The sequence below is a fragment of the Equus przewalskii genome, chromosome 2, assembly GCF_037783145.1.
Source record: "Equus przewalskii isolate Varuska chromosome 2, EquPr2, whole genome shotgun sequence".
NCBI classification, from domain to species: Eukaryota; Metazoa; Chordata; class Mammalia; order Perissodactyla; family Equidae; genus Equus; species Equus przewalskii.
The window spans coordinates 31,089,931-31,102,512 of NC_091832.1; the positions used below are offsets into that span (position 1 = coordinate 31,089,931).

A 12,582-nucleotide genomic window follows, 5' to 3' on the forward strand; every position below is an offset into this window, starting at 1 on the left:
ATAAATTGTCAATTTATTCTTTTGTCTTGCCACTGGGCTGTTTGTTTATCAAGTGCAGTGACCAACGGATCCAACTTTAAATCTCTCTGCCCAGCACGATACAGCCGATAAAATCAGCACTGGGTAAAAAGTCCACACAAGATTAATGACCCCCCAGCTGGGGCCCTAAGACTCAGCTGTGGGTGCAATGGAGGAGGCATCGCCCTGGTGTGAGGAGGCTTGGATTCCAGTCCTGGCCCTAAAGTCTCCCTCCTCTGCACAGCAAATGCTTCTACACTTTAAATTCCTTCCATTTTGAAAATGTAGCATTGGTGTAATGGAAAACAGGCCGATTCTTGAAGCAGAATTGCTGACTAACTGACCTGGCATATACTCAGGACACTGGAACATTTTGCGCATGTTACCCAGGGAGATATTAACAATCAGAATGAAAAGAAATAATGCATGTTGCTGGGGGCTACTGGAGAGGGTGCTCCCCACCCTGCCACCCCATCTATGTCAGCCTGAGTCAGGTTTACCTACAAAGTAAAGAACTCTTACACTTGAATATATGAATACTTCTCTGATCAGTTCATTATGTATGTGTCATTCTGATTAAAAACAAAGTTTTGAACCAGTTCTAAAAATGGTACTCTGTCTGTGTTCACTAAGGGATTTCCATTGCAATCCGTGGTTTACACAAGATGTTCAACACCAGAATGAGTTCCTTAAGGTCACAGGCTGTTTTCTCCATCTTGGATCAGTAATATCTAGCACACGGGTGACATTTCATGAAGGTCTGTTGAAAACTGAGCTAAATATTACTTACTTAAGGCTAGCCCAGAGTATCATCTGAAACCTTGAGGGGGACTCTCTAGGTCTCTTAACCAGCACTTTAGAGCCGCCTGTGAGAAGAATGAAGAGACCCATCTTATTCTGCTCAGAAGGCATGTGTAAAGCTAGCCTAGGGAAGAAAGATGGCCAGGGAGGCTCTCATCTTCTGCTATGCACACTTTTGAGTTTTTGCAACAAGTATGATCTACTTTTATAATGAAAATAACCTAAAGGTATTTTAACTTTGGAAAAGAGCAATCCCAGGCTGGCTGGTGCTAGAGTCATTTAAAACACTGAAAGACAAGTGAAAAAACAAAAAACACCAACCATCTTGTCCTCAATAGTGACGGAAGTCCTTGTTGCCTGTCATGCAATGGGGGAGTGAGATTCTGTGGGCTGGACAGTATGTTGAGTGAGGAATACTGGTGGGTGGAGGGCTCGCCCTTGGACCTCTCCTGGCCTGGGCTCAGCCACTCCTCTATCCTACCAAGTAGGCAGGATCTAAGGTTGGTTGGATGGTAGGTGTAAAGAACAGAGGGTTGGGGCTCAGTGATAACCTGAGTTCCAAACCCCAACTCTACCAGTGCTAACTATGGCTCCTGGTCAAGTCACCTAAAATGGCTGAAATTGTTTCCTCCTACTTCATATATTTCTTGTGAGGCTTATAATATGTTATGTTAAACACTGGCATACAGTAGGTATTTTTTTTCTCCCCAAAGCCCCCAGTAGATACTTGTATATTCTAGTTGTAGGCATTTTAATTCTTCTGTGTGGGATGCCACCACAGCACGGCTTGATGAGCAGTGTGTAGGTCTGCACCCAGAATCTAAACTAGTGAACCCGGGGCTGCTGAAGCGGGGCACATGAACTTAACCACTTGGCCACAGGGCTGGCCCCCAGTAGGTATTTTTTTAAAAGCAGCAATTATCAGGGAAAATTCATTGCCTTGGTAAAGAGAATATTGTGTTCTGCTCTAAAGGGGAACATAAAACCCTCCATCTGGGCAGTTTTGTTCTGCACAGTTGTAGCCACTGTTCTCTTCCCCGGTGGGCTCATTTTTCTGAATTGACTACATTCATCTTTGTTTCACATCCTTCAAACACGCTCAGCTGGTTATTTACTTAGAGATGACATCTTTCTGGGTTTCAAAGGCTCAATTTGCCCTCCTCAAATAGAGTAATACAAGTGGAGACTGCCAGCTCCAGGGAATGGTGTCTGAGGTTCAAAATCCACACCTTTTATAGACTGCCTTGACATTGGACCAAATTCTCCACTAACAACTTAAGTATATCAGGCCAGAAAACCCCCTGAGGCCCTTTGGCTAAGGGGGCGGCTGCAGCATTCTATGCAGCCCATGGAGAGAGGCTGCTGAGAATCTGTACTTACCAGGAAAACAAGCTTCCATAAAAACCAAAAAGTAACAGGTATACACTTTGATACTTTTATACTCCATGAATTTATATAAATTGTATCTAGCTAGTAACAGAAACACTTTCCCTTAGCTCTTTGTTTTATTTTTGTTACATTTATCACAGTTTGAAATTATCTTATTTAGTGGTTCCTGTTTTTACAGTCCCTTCCCGATATGTAAGCTCCATGAGGCATCACTGTCGCTAAACAGTACCTAGAACACAGTAGGCACTCAATAAATGTTGACGGAGGTGGATGAAAGAGCTACCTCACAGCATTGTTGTGGGGATTAAAGGAGACTGTGTATGAACACACCTGGCACAGTGTGATCAGCCAATCCTGTTAGTTTAACTAATCCTAACTACATATTTTATAGATAAGGACATTGGTGCTTAGGAAATTTAAGTGACACCATGCCCTCGGCCCCAGAAACTGAGTGTGGTTGTGGCCTTTGTTGAGAATGCCCTTGGAAGGAAGTTGTTAGAAAAAGTGTGAGCTAAAGGCAGCTAGCCTGGAACTGATGGGGCCAGACGGGAAAGAGAAAGAAAGGGGAGGAGGAGAGAGGAAGATGGAGAGGTCGACTGATTGCATTAAGTCTGGACTGATTAAATCTTCTCCCCCGAGTGTTAGCAGGGGTCTATGAACCCTCCGAGTTTGAATGCCAACAGATTACAAATTCTCAGAGAGGTCTGTGTCTCCCTCCCTCTCTTTAGGAAGAAAGAAAAAATTAATACCTCCCGGGTTATGTAGAGAAGATTAAGAAAGCAGCCCCACAGCAGCATCGGGAAGGACAGCTGCTGCTTGCCTGAAGAGCGGCTTCTAGGGCGCCCAGCTCTGCGCTACCTTTATGTGCATCCTCTCTCCACCTTCCAACCATCTCATGAGGCATTTTAAGGATGGAGAACCCGAGGCTCAGAGAGGCTGAGCAACTAGCTCAAATGCAGCAAGTTACAAGTCTAAAACGTGAACCAAGGTCTGCTCAGCTCCAAAGCCCACACTGGCCGCACACCACCCCTCCTGCACCCCTGAGACTCACCACACAGCTCTGGCCAAGCCTGGTTCCTCATCTGCTAACTGAGGAGGACTAATCGGTCAAAGTAACAACAGTAGCAATGATGATAATAATACTACCGATTCTTGGCATTTACAGCGTGCCAGGCATTATGCTAAGCAATTTGTGTTAACTATCAACTTTATCCTTAAAACAATCCTGCAATATAGATACCATATAATCTCCATTTCACAAATGAGGAAACTGAGGATTTGGACACACCCAAGGTCACAGAACTTGTAAGCAGCCCAGCCAGGAGTCAAAGCCAGGTTTGTCTGGCACCAAAGCTCGAGCTCTTTGACCTTAAATTGGCTTGCTGCCTGTTGCCAGAGAAGCCACCTGGGAAGACACCATACAATTGACACATTTCATTCATTCATTCATTCATTCATTCATTCAATTCATCTTTGGTGTGTATGGCTGGAGTGGAATGAGAACCGGAAAAGGTAGTACCAGATGAATTTGGTGAGGAAGGCAGATTATTGAAGGCCTTAGAGGACATGGTAGAGAATTTGTATTTGATTGTAAAGTTTTATGGATCCTAGGTAGTGGAGTGGTATGACCTAAACTAATTATTTTAACACTGTAGACAATGTATCAAGAATTAAGGACTACAGGGCTGGCCTAGTGCTGCAGCGGTTAAGTGCGCATGTTCTGATTCGGCGGCCCGGGGTTCGCCAGTTCGGATCCCGGGTGTGGACAAGGCACCACTTGGCAAGCCATGCTGTGGTAGGCATCCTACATATAAAGTAGAGGAAGATGGGCACGGATGTTAGCTCAGGGCCAGTCTTCCTCAGTGAAAAGAGAATTGACAGCAGTTAGCTCATGGCTAGTCTTCCTCAAAAGAAAAAAAAAAAAGAATTAAGGACTGCAATTAATCTGATACTGTGCTTTAAAACAAACTCAACAATCCCTTTAACAGTCACCTGATCAGAGAGACTTTACTTAATCGCTTATATAAAATAGCATACACCCACCCCTCTGTCACTTCATTTTCTTCAAAGAACTTATCTCCACCTGCTTATTGTGTATTCTCTCTCTCCCCACCCCTAGAATGTAAGCGCCATGAAAGCGGGAACTTCTTGTTTCCTGCTTTATTCACTACCACCTAGAATAGTGCCTGGCACATAGGAGGCAGTCAATAAACATTTGTTGAATGAATAAATAACAATGGTATGTTATACCTTCCCCAGAACACAGTCTACATTTTTTTTTAAGATTTTATTTTTTTCCTTTTTCTCCCCAAAGCCCCCCGGTACATAGTTGTATATTCTTCGTTGTGGGTCCTTCTAGTTGTGGCACGTGGGACACCGCCTCAGCATGGCTTGATGAGCAGTGCCATGTCCATGCCCAGGATTCAAACCAATGAAACACTGGGCCGCCTGCAGCGGAGTGCGCGAACCTAACCACTCGGCCACGGGGCCGGCCCCTACAGTCTACATTTGACGTCTATGCTTGTTCATCTTCTCAATCCAATATGAATGTTGGCTTCTATTCTCACCACTCTACTGAAAACAACTTTTCTAAGGTCAGCAGTAAAACCCCAATTGCAACACCTGAAGGTGTTTTTATCGTGGCACACCTCTCTGCTCTATCTGACATTGGTGATTTCTCCTCTCTGGGAAACTCCATTCTGTTGGCTTCCATGACATTTCCCTCTCCTGATTCTGTTCCTTTTCCACCACTTCTCTCCCCTTCATGCTACATTTCCTCTGGGTTTAGTCCTGGGCCTGTTACTTTTATGATACACTTTGGGTGTTCTCATCCACTCTCACGGTTTCTACCACCACCTATATGCTTGTAATTCCCAAATCTATAGGGTTAGTCTCAAACTTCAGATTGCCTGGATAGAGTTCAGAATCTGTCTGGATGGACATTTCCACCTGGATGCCCCCCATGGCTCTAGGACTCTAGCAGGTTCAAGATGGAACTTGCCATCTTCTCCTTAAATCTACTCTCCTCTGGTGGGCAAGGAGCTGTTGAGACAGAGATGATTAAGCACACTGCTGCCTCCTGGGACCTGCATCTATTCCTCCATGGGGGAGGGCAAAGATCTATTCTTAGGCTGGGAAGATTTGCAGCAAAACACAGTCACCAAAATGGCTGCCTCCATTGCTCCTCTATTAGGGGGCTCACACCATCAGCCTCAAGGACTGTCTGTACACAATGGCTCTGCTCTGAACCCTCACCCTGGCTTTTTCTTGGGCATCTCAAATACAAGACGTGCAAAATTTACCTCATCATCTTCCCCCCTAAATCACTGTTTACCACGTCTATAGCTGGCACCATCATCTATCCCCAAGCCTTCCAGGCTAGAAACCTGAAAACCTTGACTTCTCTTTTCTCTCCTACCACATCAAACTAATCCTAGTGATTTTCATTCCCAAACATTTCTTGATTCTATCCTCTCCTCTAAATTCCTACTGCCACAAAGCTTCTTGGGCCCTCACACCTTGAGGTTGACTCTCTCAAACTGTCTGACCGCACACGCCTCTAACAATGGCTCAGGCCCCTTTTATTTGTGGGAGGGGAACGTTTTAGGCAGAGCATAGTGGGCAAGAGGATCTAATAAGAGTTTTGTTTTCACTGAGTTTCTTTTTACAATTAGCTTCTTTCTATGTCGAGTGACTTTTTTTCATTTTGACATAAAGTTTCCTTTTAAAATAAATTAAGTAAAAAAAGGGAGCCTCTTTCAATAAAAATTAAGTGGATACTTAGTAGCTAGGAACTCATGGAAGGTAAAAATCATGAAGGTGGCTGAGGAATGTCAGAAGTTTGGGAAACACTAAGATATAAGATCTTCAGTGTGACATATTAGCTTGAACCATATGAAATTGATGATATCTGACTACTTTTGTTTGGACCTACAAAAATGACAATTTCATATGGTTGAACCTATTAGAAAGTCCTACATTTTCTGGCCCTCACCTATGTTCCTGCAAAATCAACTGCTTGCTTTTGTCCTGCTCGCACCACATTATTTCTCTCCTCTGTGCCCTTTGCCAGTCCCTCCGCCTGGATACCACACATTCTTAGCACACAGGTGTCACCGCCTTCAGGAACCTTTCCTGTCCTCTGTCCCTCAAAGCCAGTAAGGCACTCCCCTCAGAGCTTCCATGGTACAGTCAACACATCTGTCTGCATTCTTGGGTCTGTCTCTCCTGCTAGCCTAGAACTCCTTTAGGCAAGGACTCTTTTTTTTGTGAATCCCAGTCGCCTCAGCCTGGCCCCCAGCAGCCCCTCCGTTGAGCTGTGGCTAACCAAGTGAGTGAGCGAATGAGTATCTGCAAAGAAGAGAGGCCTAATGCTGCCTGGAGGGCCAGAGGGGGCTTCAGAGAGGGGTCATTTGACCTCCATCTTGAAGGATGAGAAGGAAGGAATTTGCCAGGTGAGAAGTAAGTGGAAGGACCCCAGGTGAAGCAACCATAGGTGTGAAGGGACTGGAGTCCAATAGAGTCTGCAGTATTGGGGGAAATGAAGTATGGTTTGAGTGGAGGGCATATGAAGGAGAGCCAAGGGAAAAGGCAATGCTCACAGTGTATTTCCCCCTCGCCCCAATCTTGGTCAAGGAGCCCTGAAATTGATAAGCACATCTGCCAATACTTCCAGTGGGTTTTGACTAAAGGGGTTGTGAGGCTGGCATTTTCTTCTACCTTGAAGACAAAAAGCAGGTAATCTGAGCACAGATGCAAAACCAGCCATAGAGAACCACCATGTTCAAACCAGCATGACCTCCAGCCATACAGAACCACCTCATTCAAAGCAGCGTGACCACCCTGCAGCCCTCAAGGAACTTACTCTCTAGAGAAATTGCTGTGTAACCAAGAATCAGTGAAAGCGCCGCGACAAAGACCAGGCTTGATCAGCAAATCCCTAGGAAGACCACTCCTGGGAGCAGAGATGCCTAAGAGAAGAAGACAGCAGATTGATTCTGTGCAAATATGGTGTTAGGTCCCTCCTCACCAGATAAGAGGCCCCTCCGACCTAGGATGAAGGCAGGCTGGTGATAGTAACAACGACAAAAATCAAATGGGAGACTTAGTATGCTTAGCAGAAGCGGGTGCTTTAAACGTTTTCTCATTTAAAGGATAGCCTTGATGAGGTGAATATTATTGTCCCTATTTTACAGAAAAAGAAACTGAGGCTTGTTGAGGTAACGGGAACCACTAGGACTGGCCCCCAGGTCTCTGGCTGTGAAAACAACGCTCTTCCCACTTCACCAGGAAAGAGGCTTCACTTTGTGACTGACCAGTGAAGGAGGCAGGACCCTCTATGTCATGGGGAAAAGCGCACATTCAATCCCAGGTATGAATATGATATGCACCAGCTACCAAGGGGGCCTCACATCTCAGGCTTATCCTCCTCAGCCTCATTGTCAGGATAATTTCTATGCAGTTGCTTATCCCAGTTTCAATCTTGCACTCTCTCAAGCTCCAAAACCCCTTTCAAAAGACACTTCCCTAATCACCTAAAAGAATCACTGTTCCTGTAAGAGCAGCCAGTTCCTCTTTCTACTTCCTGGTTTGAATGGGGCAAGACACAAACAAATCTCTCTCAGTCTGTTTTCTCATCAAAGTGGGGGAGTTGTGCTTGTTGAATAAGTTGATAGCCAAATCAGAAATACTTGTGCCGAGAACTGCAAAATAAAGAAAGAAATATACTCTTGAAACAGGACTCGATTCATTCAAATATTTATTGAGCCCCTACTCTGTGGCAGGCACTGTGTTTGGTGCTGGGCCTCCTAAGATGTGCAGACAGCCTCCAACCTGAACAAGGAGTCCAGTCTTGTGGGTGTGACGTTATTCAGAAGAAAAATTCCATTAGGGAAGCCCTAAATCCATCAGCAATCAGAGGATGATCCAAAGACTTGAAACAAAAATTCTACTGAGGAAGAGGAAACTTCTACAGATACATAAAAAGATGTTCAATCTCAGTAATCAGGGAAATGCAAATAAAAACCACAATGGAATACCATTTCAAACCCACCAGATTGAATTATACCTGGTAGGAACACTGAACCAGCAGACCTGAGGTTGCAGAACAATAAACACGACCAGGCAAGGAGTATAGGTACAGCAGGCACCTAGTAAATATTTTGCTAACCCAAGCAGAGAAAAACTAGAGCAGAGATAGCAAAGTGGCAGCTCATGGGCTAAACATGGCCTGCTGCCACATTTTGTTTGCCCTCACAGTGTTTACAAAATTGAACTAATTGCCAAGAGTTAAAAATTAGGAGATTTCACAACTTCTCTTGAAAAACAGTAAGATTGCAGCTCTTGGCCCAGCCTCTACCAGCCAAGGTGTGGCTGGAGCTGAGAAGTAGCTGACCTCTGCCTCTTACCACATCCACACCACTCTCCCGGCCGGCCTCTGGCACTGGGGCTGCTGCAGCCGACTTCCATGATCTCTAGTCCTGGAAGCACTCAAGTGTGCCCCGCCTCAGCTGGAGACTTAATGGCATCCACTCTCAGGGATAAAGTCCAGAGACTGGTATTACCAACTCTGCAATGGGGCCAGGAACTACAGCCAGGGACCCTTTCTCCAGCAAGATATTCACACGCTATTTCCCCAAATCCCTACTACCCTGCAGGAAACTGAGGCTCAGGGAAGTTAAGAAATTTGCCCAATGAGTGACGAAGCCGGAACGCAAACTCAGGAATCTCTGATTTAGTCACACTGATTAAGCATATTCACAGGCTTAAGCACTGTTGAGCGTTATACATGCACTAAATAATTTAATTCCCACTTCAACCCTCTGAGATAGGAACAATTATTTTACTCGATTTTACTTGTGAGAAAATGAGGGCACAGCAGGCTAATGACTTGTCAAAGGTCACACAGCTAGTAAGAGGCAGGACTGGGATCTGAAGCAGCAGTCTCACCGCAGAGCCTGAGTCTCAGTGCAACCCTGACAGGCCTCTGGAGTCCCCACCTCCGCCAATTCACTCCTCGCGTCCCGGCTGTGCACACTTCAGTGCCTGCCTCGCAAGACATAAGCACTTTGTGTCTGCCTCTAATACCAAACTGGGCTCCCACATACCATCCTGCAACGTGTTTTCCCCCCACTTAACAATATGCTGTGGAGCACTTTCCATGTCAGTGTGGTACTCCATTTCCATAGACATTCTGTAATTTATTTATCTCCTTATAAACATTTAGAGCTCCAGCTTTTCCTTGTTTTATTAAAAAATTGATGCTCCAAACATCCTCGTCCACCTAAATCTGTGCATTTGAACACTTGTTTTCCATAGGATAATTCTAAGTAGAATTATGGGGTCAAGGTCACACATACGAGATTTTGATAGATATTGTCAAATTGCCCTCTGAAACGCCTCTACGACACTTTGTGAGTGCCTGTTTCCATGCCCTTGCCTCCACTGGGTATATTTTTCTATTGCTTTCTCTGCACCACACTCAAACTGTCTCCCTTAAGCTGCCTCATTATTTTCATAGTCAGTTCAGTTTCACCAGTATGATTACAACTATAAAAGGAACAAAACAAAATAATTTATGTCTTGTGAAAAAGGGGAGGGGGGCAGGAAACACCCCAGAATGATGGCAGTGGCCAGACTTATGTGGAATAAGGTATGAGGTAAGTGATTTTTTTTTTAGTATTTTCCAAATGTTCTTAAATGAGTGTTTCTTTGATAACAGTAGGGGAAACGTTCTCCCTGCTGCCCCCTATTCCTGTAGCCCCCTTTTATTTTTTTAAAGAAAACAGGCCCAGAGAGTGTCTTTGGGGCAGCACAGAGGAGAGGAGCTAAAGAGCCGTGTTCGCTGTCGGCAGCCAGATTTTGCGGGAGAAGTGCCCAGCCCCACAAGTGGACAGTGAAGGCGGTAAAGAAGAAAAGAAGCAGCTGGAACTACGCAGGGCCTGAGGCAAGGTGAAGATGAGGGAAAGGCTGGGGATTACCAGTCAGAAGGCCAGTGAGAGAGCAGACAGCTGTTGGTGGAGGCCTGTTAGGTTTAAGGCAGCAAATCTTCCCTAACCCTGTCTCTGCCCGTACATCCACTTCCAGGAAACAGCACCATTATTCACCTTAGTTGCCCAAGCCCGAAGCCAGGGGGCGATCCTAGGTTCTTACCCATCTATGCCCAGTCAGTGAATCCTGTTGATTGTATCTTTCTAACCTCTTTCAAAATCCACTTGCTTCATGCATCTCCTTTCTTGGGGCTTTCATTCTCTCCCACCTGGATCACTAAAACAACATCTCAACAACCACCACCTCTGCAGCCAGCCCCATTCCTTTCCCGCAGAGCTGTCAATTCAGGCGTTCCTAACATGTTAATCTGATTTTGGGTAAAACCCTTCCAAGGTCTCCTGTGGCCTGAAGCCCTGATTCTCCCCCTGGAGGCACCTTAGAATCACCCAGGGAGTTTTCAAGACCATCTGGACTCACCAAGTCCTCATATCCTGAGATTCAGATGAAACTGGTTTGGCATAGGGCATAGATTTTTAGTTTTTAAAGCCGCCCAAGGTGATTCTAATGTGCAGCCAGGGTTGAGAACCGCTGGCCTCCAGGATGTAAAGTGCAGGTTCCTCTGTGTGGTGTGCAGGAACTCCACGTCATTCCATTTCTCAGCAAATATTTACTGAGCGCCTGCTGTGTACCAGACACCTCACTGGCCCCGAGTCTAAGCGAAGAACAACATTAAGGCCCCTCATGAAGCCGCTTGTCCATCTGGCTCCTAGTATTTAAGCCTCGTTTCTGCCTCCTCACACCTCCTGTCTTTGATCTAGTCATCAAGACCAATTTGGGATTCCCCAAACGTGCCCTGCTGTAGGCTCAGGGCCTATGACTATGCCACTCTTTCAACCCCAAATTCCAGCCCTCAGCCTCCTGGTCTAGTTAAGACTCAGCCTGAGGACCACTTCCTCTGAAAAGGCTCTGCCTGACCCCACCCCCAGATCTGCCCTGATTATCCTCGTACTCGTCACTGTGGTCACTGTCCATTTCACGGTCGGGCGCCCTCGGGAGACTGCGAGCTCCTTGAGGGGAGGGACAGTGAGTGAACCGTCTCCGTATCCCTGATGGGGGTGCTGACTGCCTGGGGAATCCGCATGGGAGTGAACTCGAATGACCCACATATTCACATAGGGCAAACTTGGTGTGAATAAGGTACGAACAGACTGGAAACTAGTTAGAGGAGGACTGCAGCTCCAGAAGCTTCAAGAAGCCAGGCTCTGGACAGGAGGTTCAAAGACAGACAGCCCTATCACCAGCAGGGAGGCAGAGAGAGACACACAGTATCAGAACTGAGTAAGACAGTAGGGGCAGCCTGTTGCCTTTGAAGAGGTGGCCTTGTGTGGTGGAAATAACATGATCTGCGGTCTAATTTGTATGTTCCAATTTGGACACTTGCTTGTTATGTGACGTTGGGTTAGGCCTACCCCTAATATTTGCAGGGCCAGTGGTACGGGTACAAATGGAGGCCCATACACCATATGTCTAAATATCTAAAAGTTATCAGTTAAACTAACAAACCATTAAAACAGTTCCTATGCTATTCTCCTACCTTGATAAATATACCTTCATGATGACTGGAAGGCTGGGATGAATTTAGAATTCCCAGAGTTCTTGGGAATATGGTGGCATAAGGAAAAGTGGCCCCTGACCTGCCCGCTTCTCTTCCCACCTGTGGTAGGCAGAATGATGCCCCCTTTGCCCAAGATGTCTACAGCCTAATGCCTGCAGCCTGTGAGTGTGCTGCTTTAGTGGCGAGGGGGAATTAAGACTGCTCATCCCCTGACCTTGAGATAGGGAGATTGTCCTGGATTATTGGGGTGGGCCCAATGTAATCACAAGGGTCCTTCCTTACAAGTGAAAGAGGGAGGCAGAAGAATCAGAGTCAGAGAAGACATGAGGATGGAAGCAGAGGTTGGAGTGATACGATTACTGGCTTCAAAGAGGGAGGAAGGGGGCCCCGGGCCAAGGCACAAGGGTGGCCTCTAGAAGCTGGAAAAGGCAAGTATGTGGATTCCCCTGGAGCCTCCAGAAAGGAGGGCAGCCCCGCCACCACCCAGATTACAGCCACTGAGACCCATTTCAGACTTCCTGCCTCCAGACGTGGCAGAGAATGTTTGTTAAAAGGTTTGCAGCCACAAGAGAAGACTGTGCTGGGCTCTGCCCTGCGGCACAAGGGCCTCAGGCTCCCCGGGGAGGACACACCAGTCACAGCTCCAAAGGTGCACTCCCACGTCCAGCTGCCCCTGTGCCACCCTGTGGGCCTAGGGGTCCATATACCAGTGTTCTCAGGAGGAGGGACCCACAGAAGAGGCTCTGGGAGAGAGCTGGGGTCACTTAAGC

The 12,582-nt window shown here is 46.3% G+C and overlaps 1 long non-coding RNA gene across 1 annotated transcript in view; it reads left to right on the forward strand.

Moving 5' to 3' along the window:
- Positions 1-11,814, forward strand: part of LOC139080017 (uncharacterized) — a 47,005-nt gene extending 35,191 nt beyond the window's left edge. Inside the window, exons 3-4 of the long non-coding RNA XR_011534131.1 lie at positions 7,404-7,579; positions 9,989-11,814. This is a non-coding gene — a long non-coding RNA (uncharacterized lncRNA). The remainder of the gene's footprint in view (positions 1-7,403; positions 7,580-9,988) is intronic.
- The last annotated feature ends 768 nt before the right edge of the window (positions 11,815-12,582 follow it).